Here is a 7,756-nt window from a genome sequence, read left to right on the forward strand (position 1 = left end):
GTCAAATTAACGTCTTAAATTGCTCTACAAAAATTATCAATCCGGGTATCGTAAACTGATGAAGTGTGGTGCACCATATGTGCTTAGTTAACCTTTTTCTTACTTCGTTGTTTTATGGTTTATGTTGTTTTTGGGGTTTTGTTCTTGTTGGTTTCCTAAAGTGTTTAATGCAAATGGAAATCCTATTCTAAGGTCTTAAGAATACTTTTAAAGGTCAAGTATGGATGTATATTTCAAAACAAGGTTTATGTCCCTTATGGTAACTTCCAAAACTTAACACTACAAAAGATCTCAAAACATGCTATTGATAAAATTAATACTTGAACAAAAATGTAAATATGCAGCTACTTAAATCAAACAAAAGATGAAATACTGATAATGAAATCACTATCTTTGCTACCCATCTAATTACAGAAATAAAATCTAAACTATTGCACTCAAACAAACCAAAAATTGTAGACTAACGAAAACAAGATCAATTTACTTCACTTATAATCCGATAGCTCGCCAAGTAGCTTTTTCGGGTTAAGCCATGGCTCTGGAGATAACATCAATAACATGAAGAATTGATATCTAAATTACCTACTTGCAAATGAAAGTAAAATCAAGTCACTTCACTTATAATCTGATAGCTCACCAAGTAGCTTTTTGGGGTTAAGCCATGGCTCTAGAGATAACGTCAATAACATGAAGAACTTGATATCTAAATTACCTACTTGCAAATGAAAGTAAAATCAAGTCACTTCACTTATAATCCGATAGCTCGCCAAGTAGCTTTTCAGGGTTAAGCCATGGCTCTGGAGATAACGTCAATAACATGAAGAACCTGATATCTAATTGCAGAGATGAAAGTAAAATCAAATCACTTCACTCATAATCCGATAGCTTGCTAAGTAGCTTTTCGGGGTTAAGCCATGGCTCTGGAGATAACATCAAATGACATGAAGAATTTGATATCTAAACTAACTAACAACAACAAATAAATAAGACTGAAATCAACGCATGACTGAAATTGAAAAGCTTAAGAAAAAGTTCAGCAGAGAGGAAAATCTCATGTCACTATTTGATGCAAAAACATGTAAAGAAAAACTAATCTACAATCAACCGGTTGAACACACTTGCATGAATTAAAATTGTATGAATGGAAAATTTAAACTATCAAACTTGAAAGCAATAAATTGACATACATGAATGAAATCAAAGCATAATTACAAAATAAAATCTACTCTACCTTACATTCTAATGTGCTCCATGACATCTACTTCACAACTCCTTCCATGTTGAGAACATCAAAGCTTTATTCAAATTCTTCAAAATTACAAAGTAAAACAAAGCTCTCCAAATCTTTCCAAAGCCATCAAGGAAGAACTACAAACTCGAAGCTAAAGAACTAAAAGCCAAGCTAAGCTAAGACTAACAAGCTAACAAGCTAACAAATGAAGGAGAGAGATCTCCTATTTATATAAAAAGATGAGAAGCCATCTCATTAATGAGAGTTCATGAATCTCTTCCTCTACCTCTAGAGTCCTAATCAAAATAGGAACTGATAAGACACATGTCTTCTTAGAGTTTCAATACAATTAGGAGATGTGACACATATCCTCATGATCCCATGATTCTTTCCACTCAATTTCGAATTTGGCCTTAGGGTGCCACATAAAGGTCTTCTAGAAGCCTCCTTTTTACCTACACATGTCAACAATCTCAACCCACTTGTTAGGTATAAGCATATGCACATTATTTCATAATTTTTAACCACAAATTCACTTAAAAAGGCTAAGAATTAATAAAGTTTGGAAAAACATAAATGTGGCCCAATGATAATGAAAGTGGGATGAATGTAGTGGCATAGTATTGAAATGGAGGTGAAATGGAGGTGATATAATGGACATAATAGTGAAAGTGTAATGGAAATGAATGACATTTTCAAGACCCAACAGAAGGAAGGCCTGACATGTAAATCATGGAGATGGATTCCCAAGGTCGACTAGGGGTAGGCAGCAGGGTATAGAGGCCTTGCTTCTTGATGGTCAGTTTGGAAATGGCGCAGGCAGTGCATGATCTGATGTACTTCCCGACATCTTGTCGAAGATTCGGCCAATAGAAATACTTTTGCAGTACTGCCACCATTTTCTCGACCCCGAAATGCCCAGTAGCCCCACTGTAGAGTGCTTCCCAATTCATCTTGGCACGCTCGCTTGAAGGAACACAAAGGTGACCCAGGTGGCATAACAGGGCATCCTAGAGGTGAAAATCTAGAACATGCTGACCCTCCAAGAGTGTCTGGTATGTGTGGCCGAATTTTGGGTCGCTTTTGTAGAGAAGTGGCCAATCAGAAGTCGCGTGCCCACAAGAGTTGATCACGGTGGTTAACACCATGATCGGTGGTCGATTGAGGCAATCAGCAACATTATTGGTGCTACCCTTTTTATACTTGATATGCCAATGGAACTATTGCAGGTATGTGGACCACTTCTGATGGCGATCATTCTGTAATTTGCCTTGGGTCTGTATGAACTGCAGGGGTCAGTGGTCTGTGTGGATGACCGTTTCCTTTCCCAAAATGTAATGCTTCCATTGTTGGCAGGCCTGCATAATGGAATACATCTCTTTGTCATAAGTGGGATACTTCCAGACTGTGTTTGAAAGTGTCTCACTATGATATGCCACTGGATGCCCGTGTTGAATAAGGACTGCCCCAATAGCATAGTCAGAGGCATCTATCTCGACCTCAAATGGTTGTTGCAAGTCTGGTAATGCGAGCACTGGTGTCGAGAAAAGGCGATCTTTCAACTCTGTGAATGCCTTCTGCTGAGATTCAGACCAAAAGAATTTTGCTTTCGCTCCTCCCTTGGTGACTTGACTCAAGGGCCAAGTGATATGAGAAAATCCCAACACGAACCTGCGGTAGAAGTTGGCAAGACCTAGAACGCTGTGGAGCTTTGTCAGAGTGGTTGGAGATGGCCAATCTCAAATGACTTGGATCTTAGCTAGATCCACAAGCACCCCCTCTTCATCAATAATGTATCATAGATACTGAACCTGGGTCATGCCAAAAGTGAATTTCTCCAAATTGGCACATAACCTGTCTTGTCGCAGTGTTTGGAGAACTTGTCGGATGTGGTGGAGGTTATCTTCCCAACTCTGGCTGAAGATCAGGATGTCATCCAAGTATACCACTACAAATGAGTTGGTGAATGGCCACAAGATGTCATCCATTAGCCTCATGAAGGTTGCAGGAGCATTCGTCAATCTGAAAGGCATAACCAACCATTCGAAAAGGCCCTCCTTAGCTTTGAAGGTAGTCTTCCACACATCGGAGGGTTCGATTGGTACCTGGTGATATCCTAACTTCAAATCGATCTTGTTGAAATATTTTCTCCCTTCAGTTGGTCCAGGAGATCATTAATCTGTGGGATCGGGTACCTATTACGGACAGTGATCTTGTTCAACACCTGATAGTCAATATAGAGTCTCCAAGTCCCATCCTTCTTCTATACCAACACGATCGGGCTTGTTATCACTCCAAGAAACTCTCCTAGGTTGTAGCTTGGAGATGCATGGTAACATATATTCTTCAATATTGTTCTCTGAACTATTGGAATAAATGATGGTTTGGATCAAGTTAGATAACCATTTCAGCTCTGTTTTCACTCAATGCATGCATGAACACTCTCACCAATACAAGGATTTAGACCACTAATGCTCAATAAGTTATAAATTCAATGGATAGATGGAGAATACTGACTATAATAGAAGATGTACATATATAAACATACATCAATGGCTAGCTACAGGCAGCAAAGAAGCTTGCAAATCTAATATATCAAAGCAGAGATAAGATGACAGTTATCTGGCCTTAGACACAAAGAGAACATGAAAAAATTGTTCAAGTGCAAGCATAGAACAACAAAGAGAATGGACATTAAACATATAATGGAAAAATAAGCTTATATTGCTAGAATGAAGATGAGAAGCTTGAATGAATAGAGGAGGAATAATCTCCAAAGGTTGAACCTCTATTACATCTTACTTTCAGCTATTTATAGCCTTTATAATGATGCTCAACCTTCTAAGGCTTGAGAGGTCTTAATCAATCACTCTATCTTGTTTAACTATTTGATTCCCTGAAGGCAAGCATGGCTTGGAGGTTTTTCCCCTTCTGACAGAGGAATAACCGCATTCAGATATTTTCGATGGCCTATTGCGCTATCTGTGCTATTGATGCTCCTTGATCTTGTTTGATTCGGGTTGCAACGTGCTGTGGCCCTTCCCATGATTTAATCAAGGCATGTTTCTGTTATAGCATAACAACGCTGCCCCTGTGGTGGACCTCTATTGAAAACAATGTGTATTTCTGTTTTAAACAGAAAACATAGTTATCACTGCTAAATCTCGCCTTCTCTATCCTTTCGGACTTCAAAGGTCTTAGACACGGCATATATATTTATCGGGTCTACTCTTTGGGTCACTGTTGCCTATCATAGACGGCCTGGTCCCTTTGTTCCCTTCATATTTTACAATATGGCAAAAACATTAAAAAACATGAAAAATCGGCCTTTTCGGACCTGAAAATATATATATTTCACCTCCAAAACCCATCAGGTCTGCCCTTGTTGCTATCGCAAGTTGCATTTGGCTTATTCCCTGTATATTTCGTTAAACATGAAAATACATGAAATTCATTGAAAAATGGCTTTCCCCAGACCTGAAATATTATATAATATCATTCCTGAACCCTTTCGGGTCCGGGCTGTATCGCTATCGACGCTATCATGTATTCCTTTGTATTTCATTTAAACAATGAAATACATTAAAATACATTAAAATATGGCATTCACACGGACTTCAAAATTTATATATTTCAACCCATAATGTTGTCGGGTCCGGTTAACGGGTCGCTATCACATATATATAAAGGCCTTGCCCCTTGGTCAGCGCCGATGCGATATTGCGATGCGATCTGATCGCAATCGCATATCGCTCCTGCCCCGGGCTGTTTATAAGCGCTCCATGCTATCTCCGATAACGATCGCCGATCGCAATCACCATTTCCCTTGGGCCCGCACCGATTTTCGCCGATTGCCTATGCCGATGCGACCCGCCGATCAGATCTGGATCGTTGATCGGCCAGATCTGACGACTGTTGTGCTTTCTCTTTTTAAACCTACGATACATGGTTTTTCACTAATTTTTCAGTGTTTTGGCCTCTCGATAGTGTTATTCCTCCCCTTTAAGGGCTTTCCTCCTGCGCTAGTTCTAATTTTTGAATGATCTTTAAGCAAATGCTGAAGATTTCAAGGCTATTAATGGATCCATTGGCATGTTTTTAAGCAAATTTGGAGAATTTTAGAGCCTCTATGGATCGATTTGTGGGCCTTTTTCCAGCAAAGCAAATAGGGCTTCCACAGGGTGATGAACTCGGACAGATGTGACCTTTCTGCAGCAACTCCTGAATCCGCCTCTTGATTTCATTGTTCTCCAGAATGGGGCATCGATAGATTGGTCCATTGGGCAGCAGTGCACCTGGGGTTAGATCGATGGAGTGCTTGACTTGACAGTGTATAGGAACCCCTGCAGGGGAGGTGAAGATATCCTCGTACTCCTCCACAACCTTGTCCATCTGTAGTTGTCGTGCAGAGGGGCTCTATCCAGAGGTCGTGACCACCGTATTCTTCTTTCCTTGAGGGTGTATCATTAGGAAAAAAAATTCCCCGTTTTGGAAATGAGCTTACTGCATTGTTTTGCAGTAACTAAAGAGATGGCAGTAGGCGGTGCTACCTCTGGTATCTTGTACAACTTATTTCCCAAAGTAACAATAATAGCATGGGGCCTTGATTCATACATAGCATGTCGCTTCCACAGGTATGGTTGCCCTAATAATACATCACAAACTACAAGGGGAGCAATGTCACACAATACCTCATCCGTGAAGGGATTGATGTTGCATGGAAGGCGACACTGCTGGCTCACGCGAATATCATGTCCTTGGTGAAGCCACCCAATGGTGTATGGTTGTGGATGTGCTGTGTTCGTTAAGCCCAACCGCTTCACGACCTTTTCCGAAATGAGGTTCTTTTGGCTCCCGCCGTCGACAATGAACTGTAGCAGGGAGCCCTTTACCCACATCTAGGAGTGCAAGAGATACTCCTCCTCCTCTGGATCTTCGGATTCCTCCTTCTGGATCTTCATGGTGGCAACGGTGGCGTTGGGCTCTGCATCAAAATCTGCTTCCCTTTTTCATTCCCCTTGTCAGGTTCTGACTCAGAGTCAAAACATGCATCTGATTCTGAAACATTTAGCTTGGCCGCTAGTGACTGCTTGGCCCGACACTCACTTGTGTTGTGAGTGGAGCTCCTATGGAACTCACACCACTTTCCCGTGTCCTTTTCGGCTTGTGATGCTATTCTTTTATTGCAGCTTTGGCGGGTTGTCTTGGGCCACCCCGCCTTGGCTTTGTCCTTTGTTCTGCAGTTTGGGGGCACCTTTCCCTTGCTTTGGATTCGCAGATCCAAAGTCTCGCTTCTTCTGTTTAAACTTTTGCTCGACCTTGACGGCATATCGGTATGCTGTGCCGAGCGAGGAGATGTTCAGGAATTCTATTTCTTCCTGGATGTACTTGTGCAGGTAGCCATGGTATTTGAGTACCAAATGCTGCTATGAATCCTTGATACCCAACTTTGTGCGAAGGGTATGGAAAATATTGGTAAACTCTGGCACATCTTGGTCCCTTCCCTGTTGCAACGTGGTCCACTTTATGTATTGATCCTCATAGCTTCCGACAGGGTAGTACTGCTCCTTGATGACATCTCGGAATGAATTCCAAGTGGGTGCGGTTGAAAATAGTGAGCCTGTACTTTCATCCTTCTGCTCGCAGTAGGTTTCCCACTAGTCCTTGACGTGGGGGGCTGCTTTGAGAAGAGCGAAAATAATCTTTTCCCGACTAGGAAAATCATGAACAGAAAAATAATCCTCTAGTATATTTAACCATTTATCGACAGTATATGCATTTATTTGACCCTCGAATATGGGGATTTCAAAATTAACTTGTACCTTAAATGGTGTGGCGTTTCTAGAGTAGCTGTTGGAAGCCGATGCATCACCCCTGGGTAGCCGCTGAAGGATTTGGGCAAAGTTATCCATCATCGCGTTCCTTTGTCACTCGAGGACTTCTTCGAGCAAGATTTTGATAGGATCTCCTGCCCCCTCGTCTTTCTTTTCATCCACCATGGGAGGCCGTCGGGATTTGCGAGGCTAGTCTTGCAAAGGTTCGACTAGTTCAAACCCTAACTCCTTATATCCCGACCTCGTTGGGGACATGCAAAGAAAAATAGAGAAAAAAAAAGCAGACCGCTCTGATACCACTGATCCGGATTTAAACAAGAAAGCAACAAATTATAGATATAACCATAAACACAGAGATGCAGCGGAAATAATACTTCATTTCATTATGTAAAATACTGAAATATGCTTACAAACAGAAATGGAAATACGCTAGTTAGGGTGATGGTAGCTTATCTCCGAGAAGAGATGTGGCCGCTACAAGCCTCTGAACTAAACTACAATGAGGCTCAAGGCCCTTTTTATTATTGAACAATAAGAGCAAACCCTAAACAACCAAAACCCTAACCCGAGGAGATGTAACACCAAGAGTTTATGGGCCCCGTTGGGGTGAGTTAGACAGCCAACTTCCCGAGGTCGTGACTTGGTCATATTATCTCCGTTTGACGTGCATGACAACCCATTGGAAATATCT

Source organism: Pinus tabuliformis, chromosome 7, assembly GCF_031772625.1.
Source record: "Pinus tabuliformis cultivar Carrire ecotype Pingquan chromosome 7, CPIR1, whole genome shotgun sequence".
NCBI lineage: Eukaryota > Viridiplantae > Streptophyta > Pinopsida > Pinales > Pinaceae > Pinus > Pinus tabuliformis.